The following is an 18,576-nucleotide window of genomic DNA, read 5'->3' on the forward strand; positions in this document are numbered from 1 at the left end:
CAGAGTCCTTTTTAAAAATTAGCTTTTTTAGGGGGCCAGCCCAGTGGCACAGGGGTTGAGTGTGAAGGTTCCACTTCGGCGGCCCCAGAGTTCGCCAGTTTGGATCCCGGGTGCGGACATGGCACTGCTTGGCAAGCCATGCTGTGGTAGGTGTCCTACATGTAAAGTAGAGGAAGATGGGCACAGATATTAGTTCAGGGCCAGTCTTCCTCAGCAAAAAGAGGAGGATTGGCGGCAGATGTTAGCTCAGGGCTAATCTTCCTCAAAAAAAAAAAAAAAAATTAGGTTTTTTAGGGGCCAGACTGAGGGCCAAGTGGTTAAAGTTTTGTGTGCTCTGGTTTGGCGGCCCAGGTTTCTGGTTTCGAATCGCAGGTGTGGACCTGTTCCACTCATTAGCCATGCTGTGGAAGCATCCCACATACAAAGTGGAAGACGATTGGCACAGATGTTAGCTCAGGGCTAATCTTCCTCAAGCAAAAAAAAAGAAAAAAGAGGAAGATTGGCAATGGATGTTAGCTCAGGGCGAATCTTCCTCATACATGCACAGACACAAAAATTAGCCTTTTTTTTTTTTGAGAAAGATTAGCCCTGAGCTAACATCCATGCCCATCTTCCTCTACTTTATATTTAGGATGCCTACCACAGCATCGCTTGCCAAGCATTGCCATGTCCCCACCCAGGATCCGAACCGGCAAACCCTAGGCCGCTGAAGCAGAACGTGCGTACTTAACCACTGTGCCACCCGGCCAGCCCCCCAAAATTAGCTGTTTTGTTTTTGTTTTGCATTTATTATTATTATAAAAGCAGTCCATGCTTACAATAAAAAATTCAAAAAATTAAAAAAGGTAAAAATTGAAAAGTAATATTTCTTTTCCTTCCTGACCTACTCCTCAAAGGAAGATATGCTTCTTGCATATCTGTCTAGAAATGTTCTATTGAGCCATATTTCTGATCAAAGATGATCTGTCAAGGATCTGGAAGCCAATTTAACAAATAACATTACTTTCTCTTCAAAATATAAATAGAAGCTACTGACTGAGTGTAAAAGACATGGTTCTCAATTATATGTCAAATCAAAGCATGCACCTTATCATTTCATAACCAAGACCGTTACTCACCTAACGTAGGCTACCTAACATGGGTAGCCTAACATGACAGCAGGCAAAATATTCCAGAAGAGAGAAATATATCTTCAGTAGTTAACTAGCAAATGCAAAGTTTCTTTAGGGACTTCCATGAAATTCAGAAGCCTATAATTCCATGATCTACAGAAATTTAGATGTTCTAAGTTACAACTTGAAATATCTTGACATGAGATGGTGGAGCTATGAGATTCAGATACTTTAAGATGGTAGGATTCTTCAGGTGGTTATATAGTTCTAAAAGTGATTCACAATTTGGTTATCGAGTGTTGGCAACTGGAGTATACATGGCTCCAAATCTAAGGAGAAAGAAAATAACCTGTCTAACTTCATCACTGTTGCCTCACCTTTTTTTTTTTTGCAGGGAAAGGTTTACCCTGAGCTAACATCTGTTGCCAATCTTCCTCTTTTTTTTTTTCTCCCCAAAGCCCCAGTACATAGTTGTGTATCCTAGCTGTAAGTTCTTCTATGTGAGCTACCACCACAGCATGGCAACTGACAGACGAGTGGTGTGGTTCCAGGATGGGGAGATGAACCCAGGCCACCAAAGTGGTGAGAGTGCTGAACTTTAACCACTAGGCATTCAGGGCTGGCTCAGTTGCCTCACTTTTTATCCTTATGGGTCCTTTTGAGGGAATCGAGACAGACGGGGCAGGGAGGTCTTTTCCTGTTTCTCAATGTTGGTGGCTTCAGCTGAAATTCTCAGAACCTGAGAGCTGGAATCATCTAAAAGCTCTTCACTCATATGTCCAGCTGTTGATTCTGACTGTGGGCTGAAGGTCTAGCTGCAACTGAGGGCCAGAACATACACACACAGCTTCTCCCTGTGGTCTGGGCTTCCTAAAAACACGGTAGTTGATTCCCGGGGCAAGTGTCTTGAAAGAATGAGCCAGGTGGAAGCTACAGCCTTTTTATGACCTAGCCTCAGAAGTCATATAGCATCACTACCACCATAATCCACTGGTTGGGGCAGTCACACCAAGATTCTGGGTAAGGGAGTATGGACCTCCATCTGTTGGTGGAGAAGTGTCGGGCGCACTGTAAAAAGAGCACATGGGATGGGATAAACGTACAGATGTGACTATCTCTGGACAATACAATCTGCCATACTATCCAAGGGAGTAGAGGTTATTTTCGGTAATAACATCAATGCTAGGAATGTCTGCTAGGCATGGTTATTGTCATAACTCTTTTGTCAGATCCTGGACTAGCTGTATACAAAATCAGCGAAATAGGTGAGGCTTATCTTCAAAGACGTGTCTCTGCTCCTAGCCTTCTACTTCAGTCTTCTATTTTTGCTGCCTTCTCTCACCACGTCTCATCCTTCCATAACGCCCCCTAGGTGCCCAGGTTCCAAACTTTTCTATTCCTTTACCTCCCATGCAAACTTGTCTTTGAGTGTCCCATTCCACCAAGGCCATTAGGAGATCTCACTTTCAAACTCACTTGCTGAAGTGAAAATAGCTTAACTTTTTAGCCATCTCAGAGGATGAACCCATTTCTATAGTATCAAGGCTTTGTGAAAACAATGTCATATGCCAAGGCATGGTTTGGGGAACTGGTAAAGCCAATAAAGTTCTTGACAATTTTTGCTGTTAAGGAATTTGCTCTTTTCTTCAGAAGAGCAAAAGAACGTCCTTGATATACACCAGGATGTTAACTCTTGTTATCTGTGGAATTAGGTTGACTTTTCTTTTATCCTTTTGTATTTCCAATCTTTCATAAGTTTTCCACAAAGAATGTGTATTGATTTTGTAATTTGGAAACAAAGCTATTTTTTAATAGCTTTATTGAGATATAACTCACACACCATACAACTCACTCTTTTAAAGTGTACAATTCAATGGCTTTAGTATATTCACAGAGTTGTGTATCCATCGCTACAATCAACTTTAGAACATTTTTATTACCCCAGAAAGAAACCCCATACCCCTTACCTGTCACTTCCCCAAACGGTCCCCCTCTGGCATCCCCTGTTTTCTGACTCTATAAATTTGCCTATCCTGGGCCTTTCATATGAATGGCATCATATAATATGTGATCTTTTGTGACTAGCTTCTTTTATGTAGCATAATGTTTTCCAAGGTTCATATATGTTACAGCATGTATATCAACATTCCTTTTCTTTTTACTGCTGAGTAATATTCATAGTATGGATATATCACATTTTATTTATATATTTATCAGCTGAGGAACATTTGAGTTGTTTCTATTTTTTGGCTATTAGAAATAATGCCGCCGTGAACATTCATTTACAAGTCTGTGAGTGAACATATATTTTCATTTCTCTTGGGTACATACCTAGGAACGGAATTGCTAGATCATATGCTAACTCTGTTTAAACTTTTGATGAAGCACCAAGCTGTTTCCAAAGTGGGTGCACCATTTTACATCTGCACCAGCAATTACAAGGTTCTAAGTTCTCCACATCCTTGCCAACACAAATCATTCTCTCTCTTTTTTTATTCTAATCATCCGACCAGATGCCAAGTGGTATCTCTTTGTGGTTTTGATTTGCATTTTTTGAATGGCTAATGATGTTAAGCATTTTTTCATGTGATTGTTGGCTATTTGCGTATCTTCTTAGGAGAAATCAAATCCTTTCCTGTTTTTCAATTGGATTATCTTTTTTTAATGGAGTTGTGTAGTCGATCATTATATATTCTAGATACAAGTCCCTTGTCAAATGTATGATGTACCAAATTTTTCTCCCATTCTGTGGGTTGTCTTTGCACTTTCTTGATGGTGCCCTTTGCAGGACAAAAGTTTTTAATTTTGGTGATGCCCAGTTTGTCCATTTTTTCTTTAGTTGCTGTGCTTTAGTGTCCTATACAAGAAACCCTTGCCTAATACAAGTTCACAAAGATTTACCCCCATGTTTTCTTCTAAGAGTTTAATTGTTTTAGCTGTTACATTTAGGTCTGACCTATTTTGAGTTAATGTTTGTATATGATGTGAGGTAGGGGTCCGATTTCATTCTTTTGCATGTGGATATCTAATTGTCCAATTACTAATTGTTGAAGAGACTATTCTTTTCCCCATTGATTTGTTTTGGCACACTTGTCAAAATTCAATTGATGTAAATGTTTATTCACTTTATTTTGTTTCAATAAAGATTTATTTCTGACTTATCAATTTTATTCATTGATCTGTAGGTCTAGCCTTATACTAATACCACACTGTGTTGATTACTATAGCTCTGTAGTAAGTTCTGAAATTGGGACATGTCAGTCCTCCAACTTTGTTCTTCATTTTCAAGATTGTTTTGACTGTTCTGGGTCCTCTGTATTTTCATATGAATTTTAGGATCAGTTTATCAACTTCTGCAAGGAAGTCAGCTGGGATTTTGAAAAGGATTGTGTTGAATCTGTAGATCAATTTGGGGAATATTGCCATCTTAACAATATTACATCTTCTGATCCATGAACGTGTGATATCTTTCCATTTATTTAGGTCTTCTTTAATCTCTTTCAGCAGTATTTTATAGTTTTCAGAATATGAATTTTGCACTCATGCTTTTGTTAAATTTACTAAACAATAAATTTTTGTTAAATTTGTTCCTAAGTATTTTACTCATTTTGATGCTATTGCAAATGTAATTGTTTTCTTAATATCATTTTGGTTGCTCCATTGCTACCATATGGCAATATGATTGAGTTTTGTGTATTGACCTTGTATTTTTCAACTTTGCTGAACTCATTTATTAGTTCTAATAGTTTTTTAGTGGCTTTCTTAGGATTTTCTACACACAAGATTATGTCACCTACAAATAGAGATAACTTTATTTCTTCATCTCCAATCTGGATACCTTTTATTTCATTTTCTTGCCTAATTGCCCTGGCTAAACCTTCCAGTACAATGTTGAATAGAAGTGGTAAGAGTGGACATCTTTGTTTTGTTCTTGATCTTAGGGGGAAAACATACCATGAAGTATAATATTGGCTGTGGTTTATTCATAGACATCTTTTATCAGATTGAGGAAGTTCCCTTCTATTCCTATTTTTTTCAGTGTTTTTTTGTTTTTTTTTTTGAGGAAGATTAGCCCTAAGCTAACTACTGCCAGTCCTCCTCTTTTTGCTGAGGAAGACTGGCCCTGAGCTAACATCCATGCCCATCTTCCTCTACTTTTTTATACATGGGACACCTACCACAGCATGGCTTTTGCTAAGCGTTGCTGTGTCCACACCCAGGATCCGAACTGGCGAACCCTGGGCCGCTGAGAAGTGGAACGTGTGAATTTAACTGCTGAGCCACCAGGCCAGCCGCTTTTTGAGTGTTTTTGTCAAGAAGTGATGTTAAATTTTTTCATGTGCTTTTTCTGTGTCTACTAAGATGATTATATGGTTTTTGTCCAAATTCTATTGATGTGATGTATTACACTGATTGATTTTCAGTGTTAAACCAACCTTGCATTCCTGGGATAAATCCCACTTGAGCATAGCATATGATTATTTTTGTATATTGGAGTATTTAGTTGAGTATTTTTGGGTCTATATTCATAAGAGATATTGCTCTGTAGTTTTCTTTTCTTGTGATAACTTTGTCTGATTTTGGTATCAGAGTAATACTGGCATAATGTGAGTTGGGGGTTCTTTCCTTCTCTCCTGTTTTTTTTGAAAAATTTGTGAAGAATTGGTATTAGTTCTTTTTTTTAAATGTTTGCTAGAATACATCAATGAAGCCATCTGGGCCTGGGCTTTTCTTTGAGGGAAGTTTTTTGATTACTTATTCAATCTCTTTACTTATTTTAGATTTATTCAGATTTTCTATCTCTTCTTGAGTAAATTTGGTAGTTTGTTTCTTTCCAGGAATTCGTCCATTTCATCTAAGTTATCTAATTTGTTGGCATATAGTTGTTCATAGTATTCCCTTATAATTCTTTTTATTTCTGTAAAGTTGGTAGTAATATCATTCGTTCATTTCTGATTTTAGTAATTTGAGTTTTCTCCTTTTTTCTTGTTTAGTTTAGCAAAGGGTTTGTCAATTTTGTTGATATTTTTCAAGGATCAACTTTTAGCTTCATTAATTTTCTCTATTATTTTTCTATTCTTTATGTCATTAGCTTCTGACCTAATCCTTTTTATTGTCTTCCTTCTGCTTGCTAACAATGTTATTTCTGAATTATTGAAAAGAAGAAAAAATTATTTATCCAATATAATATAGATGGCCATTTGGATTGTTTCCAGGTTGAGGCTGTATGTATAAGGTTGTATGAACATTCTTTTACGTGTATTTATATGAACATATATTTTTATTTCTCTTGAGTCAATATTAGAAATGGAATACAATCACACAAGTGTATGTTTAACTTTATAGGAAACTCTCAAACAGTTTTACAAAGTAGTTGTACTATTTTACACTTGAACCAGAAATCTGAGAATCACCACACCCTCCCAACATTTGCTATTGCCAATCTTTTTCCTTTTAACACTTCTTCTAGGAGTATAGTGGTATCTCCTGGTTTTAGTTTGCATTTCCCTGATAATTAATGAGTTGATCACTTTTTCACCTCTATCAAAGTTACTTTTCCATACTTTGTCCCCTTTTCTATTGGGTTGTCTGCCTTTTTCTTGTTGATTTGGGCTCTTTATATATTCTGCAAATGTGTCCTTTGTCAAATAAATTATTGTACCAATGGAGTTCAGAACATACTACCCCAAAATATGGCACCGTGGCATATTGAATATTCCAAGCTAAAGGAATTTGAGAAATGGCAGGTACAGGAAAGACTTTCTTACCTTCTCCTTAAACAGGTCTTAAACCCTCATCTGAGAGGTGCCCTCCCCATATCCAGAAGAAAGGAGCATCCTTACCTCCAAAGATGGAGGGACACAGAGAGGAATCTGAATGAACAGGCCTTGCTAGGCTTCCCCCATTTTACTACAGCTACCTCATACCCTTTGTCATGACATATTTTTCCACAACTTTCTGCTTTTTGTCAAAACCTTGTATAAAAACACTCAGATTTTACCATTTATTCGTGTCTTCATTTCCGTATGAAGTCTCCTGTGTCACGCAAAACTTTTATTAAGTAAATTTGTATGCTTTTCTCTTGTTAATCTGTCTTTTGTTATAGGAGTTCCAGTCAAGAACCCAAAGGGGTGGGGGGAAAAGGTAGTTTTATTCCCCTGTGGTACATTCATATAATGGGCTACTATATAGCAATCAGAGTGAATGAACTGTTGCTACATAGAATCATGTGGACAAACCCACAGACATGATAATGAGCAAAAGAAGCCATCATAAAAGAGAACATACTGTGTAATTCCATCTGCATAAAGTTCAAAAACTGGCAAAACTCTCCTACTGTGTTAAAAATCAGGAGAGTAGTTCCCTATAGGATATTGGGTAATAACTGAGAGGAGGCATATGGGGACCTCTGGGGTCCAGGTGACATTCTGTTTCTCCAACAGGACATGGGTTATACAGGTGAGCTCACTTTGGGAAATCCATTGAGTTGTCACTTTGCGGTTTGTGCACTTTTCTGAAAGTTATATTTGAACAAACTACTGAAAAGGAAAAGTGTGTTCTTGAGGAAATATGTTAATTATCCAGTTCTTGGTATTTACCAGCAGGTTCTGCATGTAAGGTATTTTTCACTTATTGTATTAAGGTGTTTTTTTTCCTTATGCATACTTTCTTTATGTTGTAAGACTAAAATTTCATCTCAGAAGAGGTCAACAGCAGAGTTTAATTTTTCCTTTGCTCTGGACTGTAGACACCTTGGCAAATAACAGAATCTGAGTTCCCAAGGGCTATAAGATTTTAAAATCTACCCCTTCCCCATCAATCCCATAATGCTGAATACAATGCTCACACAATGAAATGCCTCAGCTAACACCGCTGTAGCTGCCCCCTCAGGAATTCATTGTAAAAGGGTTTCACTGTACTTTGTAAAGCAATTTGGAATCCTTCATGATGAAAGGTTCTATATAAAGAAGGTAATATAATGGACTTGGCTTTCAACTTCTTTCATTTAAGCCTTAACAGAAACATGAATCTACTATATTAGCATCATAAACCAATAGGTGCTATATAAATGCTGAATAGAAATATTCTGAGTGAATAAAATTGCAAATATAGCCATGTTTTAGCTAAGTGCTTTAGCAAGTATTATGCAAATGAGGATTACTAAGGCAATTACTCTTAATTAAAATAATAATAATGCTACATTCTTCTATGTTCTTCTGATTCTCTTGGCACCGGTTGACTTAGTTATTTGGTGTGTGTCTGCCACCCAAATCCCAAGCCTCAACGCAAACTCACAGGAGATGCCTCTGTGAAGGAAACAGTCTTCCTCTGACTTAGCATCAAACGGAAGCCCAGCAATTTAGGGGTATGGGGGCAAAGGAAGGCCTTCTCATGCACAAGACTGACTTTATGCTTTTAAAGAGGCTGTGATATTTGAAACAATACTCCCAGCCCGTAGAAACTGTGTAATACTGCCCAGAGTTACTTTTATGCTTCTCAGCATTTTTTTGGAGACAAGGTTCTCCAGTGCCTCCCAACACTGTGCTCACCAGGCATTACATCTCTAAACAGTGGCCGTACTCCACCCCAAAGACGGCGACGACCAGAAATACCTGATGTTATGCCTACTTGGAGTCTAAAAAGTTATTAGAATGCTTTTGATGAAAGGTGTGCTAACATGAGTCATTATCATCATCTTGTTCTTTCTTTACAACATCTTTGGGGACTGAGAGGTGATTCCCACTTCTCTAGGAGCTGCAGTCCCAACAAAAATTTTGTGTGTGTCTTTGAGTCCAGATTTACAGCGAAATGTATGTATGCAGAAATGTACTAAATCTACAACTAATAGTTGGCTTGTATGTCAGATGAATTACTCAACTTTATGTGTGAAAATTGGCATTTCTATTTTGACCTCTCATTTCTGAGCCTTACCGTGATGGGACAGAGCACAGTAAGGCTCTCCCTAGAAGCCAGTATTCTTGCAGCCCCAGCCCTCTGTACACAATGAGATAAACCACCAATCCTTTTGCAGAAAGTTTCAAATTTCTGGATGGACACAAATTTGAAAATGGGAGGAGGAGAGATTGCACAGACTAGAGGGGATGTTAAAGAGAGGATGGCGAGCAGCTGTTGCCTGTCTCCCTGAAGATGAGGCCGGGCTGAGCTGAAACAGGAAGGGTGGGGTTTCATGTCTCTGAAAGGAGCCACAGTGAAATGTGCAAGTCCCTCACCGCAAGGAAAGCATAGCATAAACCCCTTTCTTGTCTCTGTTCCTTTTGGTTGCAACATCATAGATATTTTTTCAAGAAACACTTTATTCTATGCAAGAAGATTTTTATCTTAAGGGTCGTTTGGTGGGTTCCAAGGCTTTTTTTGATATGGAACACTTTGTTCAAGGAAATCTTTTTTTTTTCTTTTGAGGAAGCTCAACCCTGAGCTAACATCTGCCAATCCTCCTCTTTTTGCTGAGGAAGACTGGCTCTGAGCTAACATCTGTGCCCATCTTCCTCTACCTTATATGTGGGACGCCTGCCACAGCATGGCTTGATGAGCGGTGCTATGTCCGCACCTGGGATCCGAACCGGCAGACCCTGGGCCGCCACAGCAGAACCTGCGAACTTAACCGCTGCGCCACCAGGCCTGCCCCTTGTTCAAGGAAATCTTAACATGGACCCCCAAATAGAAAACAAAAAGAAGCCCTCCAACGGGGCCCTCAGCAGCCTGTTATCAGTGCTCCAATCTAGTGGAATCCACAAGGTGAGGTCATTGTTAGATCCACACAATCTTCAGTGAAGTCTTCACGAAGAAGATGGGATCTGAATGGGGCTTTGCACAGCTGGGAGAATTGCCTGAGTGATGTGTCTCTCAGAGTTCAATGCAGGAAAATAAACCACTCCAGGCACATCAAGCAGAAAAGGATGAAACACAGGGAATTAGATGCCTACAAAATCACTGGAAGGGCTGCAGGAATAAGTCAGGGGGTCTTTAGGCTGGACATTAGGCTTCAAGGTCACACCACAGCTGCTGTGATACGGAGGTCAGGGAACTTCCAGGAACATATTGCCACCACTGGCTGCTCCATAAGCACCCCACATGCACGTGCTGGTGGAGCAGGCTGCTGCAGCCACATTTGCCACTGTCTGCTTGTAAAGTAGCACCGCTGCAGGAAGACGGCTTCTGCCTCCTTCTGTCTTCTAGTCTTCAGGCAAGAGCATCTCACTGCAGAACCCAAATTGCATCCAAAACCACAGCCTCAAAGGAGTCTGGGAATAGAGTTTTTAGCCTTCCAGTTCCATTACACTAGAAGGATCCTAGAAGGATCTAGTCCAGAAGAATTAGGGGAGAGGCAAAGTTTGGGAAAGGCCTAAGTGAAGGTGGAGCTAACGCAAACAGGAGGATGAACACTGAGTCAAGTGGAAATCTACAGGCCTGCTGTGAAGTCGGTAAGAAGTCTTGAATGGACCAATGCAGGGGGAGGAATCACTCTCCATAAAAAAGTTTAAGAACAGCTTGAGCAGTCCTTTTTTAGGATGATTTGAAATTATTTCTTTCCTATTTTTATGACGTAAGTAATTTATGTTCACCGTAAAAACATTAGAAAATACGTTAGCCCAAAAAGAAAAAGAAAAGCCTCCATCAGGATATAATCATATTTTGGTGAATCTCCTTCCAGATATTCCAAGGTTTCTTTTGCTGTGATATCATGGTTTTTAACTTTTTCTTTATCTATGAACAACTTTCCATACTAATAAATGACCATCTGGTGACATTGTCAAAGTGTTACTAGCCACATTGTCAATACTATTCTGTTATAGAGATCTCATATTTTATTTAGTAAACACTTTACTTAAGGTTCCTCTTTGTTGGACATTACAATATGTTAGATTAATAGTGATGTAATGAATAAAAAATGCAATCTTTCAGAGGTGGTTTGAATTGGGAGGTGCTAAAAAGCAAACATCAGTGAGATGGGAGGATGCAGTAAAGCTGTGTTAAGACTGGAAGGAACTTAGAAGTCATCCTCATCCACCTTCCTCATTTCACAGATGGGGGCAGTCAAGGCCACATTTCACTCTCTTGATCCCAAACTTTCTGGTCCTTGTTCTCTGTCTTTCTTTAATCTGTCCTAAGTCTGTGTACAATTTATATTAAGCCTCAAATCTAAATAGCAACTAACAGAAAATATGACTTAAAGAACGAGGTCAACAAAAATCCAAGTTATTACAATTCAATTCAATTCAATTCATCTAGCATTTATTGAGAGTCTCCTCTGTGGCTAATACAGTGTTCATAGGGGAGGAGGTGTGTGAAAAAAAATTAGGATACAGACCCCACCCTCAAAGCATCTACTGTCTCACAAAGGAGATGAGAAGAAACCTTTCAGTCATGTTGAGGCATCTGCTTGTCTTTCATTGGGAATGGCCCTGGGTCCCTGACAATTTCTTACACAATTTTTTCACCTCTCGGGTTTTGGTTGTGAAAAAGCAGGAAAATGAAAAAGAATTATATGTGGTTTTATATTTTCCAGAACAAGAACATTTAAGACACGATCTCTAATATTTTTCTTGTCTAGACATCCTCTTTTTATTTTTAATAAAGCAATAGGCAGTTATCCCTTGTGGTTTGTAGCTACAGTTCATTATCAGAGGAACGCTTGGCTTTTAAATGGTGTTAACCCTGAAATCCTCTTCTCTTGTCTCTTTCTAGTTAAGATTTCCTCGTCTTGATCCTCTCTCTTCACTTATTGATCACACCTTGCATGCTTCAAAGTGTTCACTTAATCATTTCACTTTCTCCAAGAGTGGCTAACTCTTAATATGCTGCAGTTTTCCTATTACACTTCTTTTGCCTTAAAAATATCTTGAAAGAGTAAATCTGCCAGTAAAGAAACTACCCAGACCAAAAAGCCCTTCCACAAATTCTCCCAAACAGAGCTGGACTGTGAGCGGAGAAAACGTAGCAGTAACATTCAGGCCCTGGATTGGAGCTCCTGGACCCATATATCGTCTGGTCCAGCTCCAATGGAAATGAAGCCTCAGCCTGTCACTTCCTGGGCACTTGACCCACACCTTCTGAGATCCCAGCTGGATGCATATGAAGCTCTTTGGGGATGATGAATTCCAGGCATGGTTTAAGATCTGGTCATTTTGCCCTGTTGTTCTTGTATTCCTTCTGTTTGACCATTTGTAGCTTTTCTTTCTTTGGTCAGAGTAATAGCTCTTAAGCAGATGGTTGTAATCAGTCCCCAGGGGTGAGCCTTGGAGGGAAGTTGGACAGAGACTCAGCAAAGATCGAGGATTCTGTGACTCACTCAGCTCGACCCCAGGCCAGCAGTGAGGATGCTGATTGCTTCCAACATGTTCTTCTGTGAGTAGTAAATGTCAATTGATCTTTCTTCATGTGGTAGGAACCATCTCCATATAAGAGAACATGAAAAATAGTATATGCTAAAAAAGTATTCACGGGAGCCAAACTCATGCGTGCTTAGAATTAAGTTGTTGAGTCCAGTCCATTTGTCATTCTTTTTATGTCCAAGTTTTAGTAACAGGATGTTTTCAAATAGTTTACATTTCTCTTGGGACATTTTCCCTAACCAAATGTCATACTAGTGTTAGCTGGGAGTTATTTGGATTTGCTCGATTCTTGTTGTTTCCAGCCCCACGATTTAGGCCATTTCTGGAAGCAGAATCCTGCATTGAAGATAATGCTTTTCTTGCCTGTCCATAAGGAGAAAAATTATTAGATCAGTGGGAATTCTGCAGAGCACATTATTAAATCCTTCGACATTAAACATTTCAGTTACTTGGAAGGCGCATGGCAGAAGCAAACTGCCGCTGACACTCAGAAGCATATTTGATGAAAATGTTAATGCTGATATTTGTTTTTATTAATATTATTTTATGTAATGTTATTCCCCAAGGAAATTATATTCATTAGGCCTTTCTTTTTTCCTCTAAATCCTTTGATTGCACTCCAGAATGTCTTTCTTTTCTTGTTATAGAGTAGATCTTCATTGTAGAATATTTGAAAACACAGAAAAGTATAAAGAAAATTTAAAAGTACCTATGATTCTTCAATTCTGAGGTCTTCATTTTTTAGAAGACAGTGAGCAGTGAACATTATGTGAAATCTTGTAAAACTAGCTCATTTTTTCTGAATTAAATGCTTTCCCATTTAAACCCTGATTCATTGTTCCGACAGAAATCAAGCCTCCCTGACGCTGCACATCCGATGAAGCTTAGTTCTAGCATGACTCCTTTTCAGATACGTGGGCAAGAAGATGTGGGCGAGAGGTGGTTCTGGCTGGTTCATCTCATTGAGATCTTGGCTAACCACTATTTCCTTTTTAATGTAATATTCTAGGACTAAAATCCAGAACCATGGATGCACTAAGTAGTAATAAGAGGACATACTCAACAAGTTAGAAAATGAAGCATCAGCCCTGGCTGAGGGGAGTCTTGAGAAGTGACTATTTTGAGTTGGATGTATTGCTGCTCTGGGCAAAATGGTGTTTCTGAAGTGAGGGGCAAGAAGAGAGCGAACATCGTTAGGCAGCGATGGGTGTCTGCTGGGGAGCTGTTACTCCCAGAGCCAGTCGGGCAAATCTGGGACACTAACCGGGGGTCTCTAACCCCACATCCCACGAGCTTTGAGGTAAATGGACTGTTATGCCCACTTTTCCATATAAATATGAAACCAGATAAAAAAAATCAGTAACATATTGCAATTGTCCAACACAAATAGTGAAAGAAAAAGTCATATTTTTTTAGCAGGGCACATGGAGTCTTTACTGAAGCAAATCATGTAGATATATTTGCGACTGAATTCACCTCCTATCTCCAGCAGACTTTTTAGAGCCAGGTCTCTGGAAGCAAATTCTTTCCAGATACAACTATCCTAAGATCCATGTCAAGCAATATTTATCTAGAACCAGTAGTTTTTCACACAAGCAATTCTTAAACTGAAAACTGTACCCTGGCTAATAAGCATCAGATAGGAAAAAAACTTATTTAATTCAACAGATTTTTATATTGGTATAACAATTCTAGAGGTTTATATAGATTTGATTTTAATCTTGTAGGACATCATTCGTTTAATGTGCTTCAAATATATCTTGATACTAAAATTCTCTCTAAAGCTACTTTTCTGTGACTTTTTCTTCACCTTTCATCTTCCAATCCCAGTTTGAAAGTAGAGGCATTCTCCAGCCACTACCCGCCACCTTGAGCCAACTCTAAGCTAAGAACTTGCTAATAATTCACCACTTTCCCACTCTTCACCTTCTCTTTCCTCCTATTTATCACCTCAATTCACTCACTCTAGCCTATAGATTGGGAGAAGTGTCTAGAAGACTAAAGGAGATATTATTTGGAACAACAGCCGTCACAAGGATTTGTTTTACTGCAGTCTTGCCCTTCCTTGCTCTTTTCTGCAAGTGAGTGGCTAGTTGCCCAGAATTTCTGAGATCTGGAGGTTAGAACTCTACCATCTCTAGGCTGTACCTGCTAATGGATGAGGTAACTACATTTGGCAGAGGAGCATAGAGCTGTTTTGATGGCAAAGAACATTAATTTGCAACCAGTGCTGCACGGAATGAAGGAAATGCAACTGCTGTCCCTCTGGGAGAAGCCACTTAGGCAAGAAAATAAATAAGAAGGGTTTGATTATATTAGGAACTCAGGCTTGTGCCTAGGGAGGCTCCATCTTTAAACTCTTGTCGTTTCATGTTTACACGAAAATTAAAATGGAAGAAAAAAGCCCCACAGTTCTCTGTACAAGCATTTCACATTTTAAAAATGGGTCCATGTTCTATCGGGGTGATGCCAGCCACAATTTGCGTTTGTTCCTTATTTCATCGTGTTAAATGTGATAAGAAATGAAAAGGGCCCAGCACGGTCCCTGGCACATAGAAATGTCCCTTTTCTTCCCATCTCCCTCTTTCACTTTTATCTTGTTGCCCCTGCTTCTTGTCAGAAATCATGTCGGAAGAGAACCCAGAATCCCAGCATACCTGTGCTATCGTCGGTCAGAGCCGATGAACATCACACTCTGCCCTTGGGATTGAGCTCCTCTAGTCCCTACCATTGTGTGCATCGTGGCTTCTCATTGTCGGGTGCAAGGAATCCATGTTCATGTGGTTTGCTCTTCCCCCACCTGCCACAATGAATTCAACAACTGGAGTGTTGGTCTGGTTGAGGGAGAGTTATGCACATGAATAACTTTAATAATAATACTGTGTGGCAGGCACTGGGGGATAATACTATAATAATAATAACCATTCTTAGTATAGCTAATAACTATTTGGCACTTATTTTGTGCTAAATACTGTGCTAAATGCTTTTACATCCTGGATATACTCATTTACTGAATGGCCCCGATGAAGTAGGCTTTAATCTAGAAACATCTCTATTTATCTCCTTCAAACACAGTGTGTCAGAAATTGGACAATATCAGATACCTCTCTCTCCTGGTCACCTTCAATTATTAAAACAGTCACAATTTCAGGTATGACAAAGTCCAGTCCAGACTAAAACAAAACTTCAGACTCAGACCAGGTTGAAATCCTCCCGGATCCCTGATGGCTTCCCAGTTGCCATCTGCAATCTTCATGAAGCCCAGCTGCGCCTGACGTCATGTGCTGCCCCTGTAATTTTTCAACAGCCTCCTCTCTTTATTTGAGCAAGCTGGCAGCCTTACAACCAACCCTCCCTCACAAGAAGAAGATGGGCAATAAATTCTCAGCAGAGCTTTTGAGAAACAAGACACTTTGGCTGCTGCAGCCACATTGGCCACCACCCACTTACCCTGGCAGTAATTGCTGCCTTTCTCCCTTGGAGAGCTCATGCGTTGGGTGGTGTGATTTTTTAACTCACATCTTTGTGTGAAGGGATGTTGAGGCTGAAGTTTTAACTTGGCACCAAAAGAGGGGAAAAGGGGACTTTTTTTTGAGGAGGGTATTTTGGGGGAAAACCTCATCCTTGATCATGAGAGAGGTTCTGCCCTCTCACCTCCAGGGAGGAGGGGGTACCAGACGAGCTTACTGGGTAAGCCCCGTGAAGTCCAGTGAATATACAGCCTTCTCTTGCACAGTCTGTTGGGGCCATGATGGCTGGGCCTCTTAGGCTCCTCTTTGTAAATCCTGAGGGAAGTGTCCTGTTCCACTCTTTCAATTGTGGGGTTCCTTGTCACCTAATGTCTCCACCTTGGAGATTCAATTGAAATCTGAGACAGCAGGATAAGTCCCCTCCCACACTCTGTTGCACAAACATCATCTGACTTAATCCTCACAACAGCCCTCCGAGGGAGCTAGTAAGATTCCTGGTTACAAATGGGGAGCTGTAGGGAGCTTAAATTCTTATCTAGATCACATATTCAGTAATGCTATTACAGGATTAAAACCCTGCTCAGTCTGATTCCAAAGCCCATTCTTTTCACCACGCGCTGGCAGACAAGGTAAAAATATCCCCGCACAAGCAGGGCCGTGAGGGGTGAGCCTGCATGTCTGCACTCTGAGGGCAAGTGCTCCCAGGGAGCTGCAGACGTAGGAAGCACGTGGGAGATGGTCCACAGAGGTAGGCTGAGGCCAGACTCTGGAGGGCCTCCAGTGTGTGATGTCCGGGGAAAACCAGGCGGGCAAGTTTGGACTCTGCCAGAGATGATGGGAGTCATTAAAGTTCTGAGCAAGTGAGTGATTCCTTTATATCTCTGCCTCAGAGAGTGTCCAGGTGGCAGGGTGGAGAACAGGTGGAGGGGAGCAGAGCTGCAGCTAGAAGCATATTGCAACCACGTGAGTGAGGGGGCACAAGCGTCCACGAGGCAGGGCTGGAGGGCATGGAGGAGGAGGGACTGGTGCAGGAGAAAAAGCAGTGACCTACAGGGCCCACTATGTCCAAACGCGCCGAGAGAACCGAGGCAAGGACAGGGAAACAGTGTGAGTGCCATCCAAGGTGCCCTGGAAAAAAGCAGATCAGCAGGCTCCCCCACGAGCCCAGCCCAGCTGGCACACACGACGGAGAGGTGCTGAGCTCTGCAAGGGAAGATAAGTGTTCAGCAAAACACGTCCCTGCAGCATTAGACAGCGAAGGCCCGAATATGCGAGCGGAAGGGATTGCAGGCGGCTAACACTTAATGCTGTCGGTGACCTGTGGGGAGCTCAGAGCCGGGGACGAGGGCTACCTGCAGATCTTGGTTATTACTTGTAAAGTATGCAAAGTGAACCTGGGCTGGCTCTTTTCTTTTCCTCTTCTTTTGAAAATGTAGATGCTGGAGTCTTAAGGGTGTGTGCGTGTGCACATGTGTGGTAATGTCTAAATCATCTTCTCTCCACATTCAACAGGTCGCCTTCCCTACTTAAGTCAGGTCACCTTGCTACGGCCAGGAAACTTCATGTCAAGCATGAAGCTTTTCATTCTAAATCAGTTTTTGGTTCTAAATTACTTCCACAAAACAGTATCCATTATCAACCTCTTGATCAGCCATGGGTCCTTTTAAGCTGGGCTAAGGTGACATGTGTCTCGCTTGGACTTCTTGATAAAGTCCTCACTCCTGGTCCCTCCCGCCCTTCATGACCTGCCCTCATACCCTCCAGCCTCATCTCTTACCACTCCAGAGCTCCCTATTTCTCAGCCTTTCTGAACTTGCTGTTCACCCAACATGGTTCTTCACACCAGCGGCGGGGGCGTATTTTGTCCTTTCTCCTTGAAATGTCCTTCAAGGGCCAGCACCATGCAAACCGTGCCTCCTTCACCCAGTTCCGTCTCACCTTTACCTCTTGGTGTAGGTGAGACCTCCTCCTCTGAGAAGCCCTCCCTCACCCACTGCTCCGAGTCTTCTTCTTCTGTGTTCACGTGGCTTTGTCACAACACTTTCCCACTGTATTTTAAAGCACTTTTTCCCTCGTCATAAAAGTCAATCAGACTTATTGTAGAAAATTTAGACAATACAAAAAAGCTTAAAGGGGAAAAAATTACACATAAACCAACGACTTGGGGTTACAAGCACTTTCTAGTATTTTCTTCTATGCACCTTCTTACATATTCAGAAAAGGAAAAAAAATCAAGTTGTGCAAAAAAGACAAGGAGAATATTGACTGAAAATAGTTCAGTGCATGAAGTATTTCTAAGTGGCTGGTAACTTTAATAAATAGTTTAGAAAGTTTAAAAATCAGATTCAAGGGTTTTTTTTCCCCCCTGAGGAAGATTCACCCTGAGCTAACATCTGTTGCCAATCTTTCTCTATTTTGTATGTGAGCCACCACCACAGCACAGTCACTGACAAGTGGTGGAGGTCTGCGCCCAGGAACTGAACCCAGGCTGCTGGAGTGGAGCATGCAGAACTTAACCATTAAGGCCATGGGTCTGGCCCCCCTCCAGGAATTGTTTTAAGCACCATTTTAACAAAAATCTGTGCTGGAAAGTGAGTGCTTAAACAACTCTGTTTAAACAGTTTGTATTCTCTTTTTTTA

This window comes from Equus caballus, chromosome 4 (genome assembly GCF_041296265.1).
Source record: "Equus caballus isolate H_3958 breed thoroughbred chromosome 4, TB-T2T, whole genome shotgun sequence".
Taxonomy (NCBI): domain Eukaryota; kingdom Metazoa; phylum Chordata; class Mammalia; order Perissodactyla; family Equidae; genus Equus; species Equus caballus.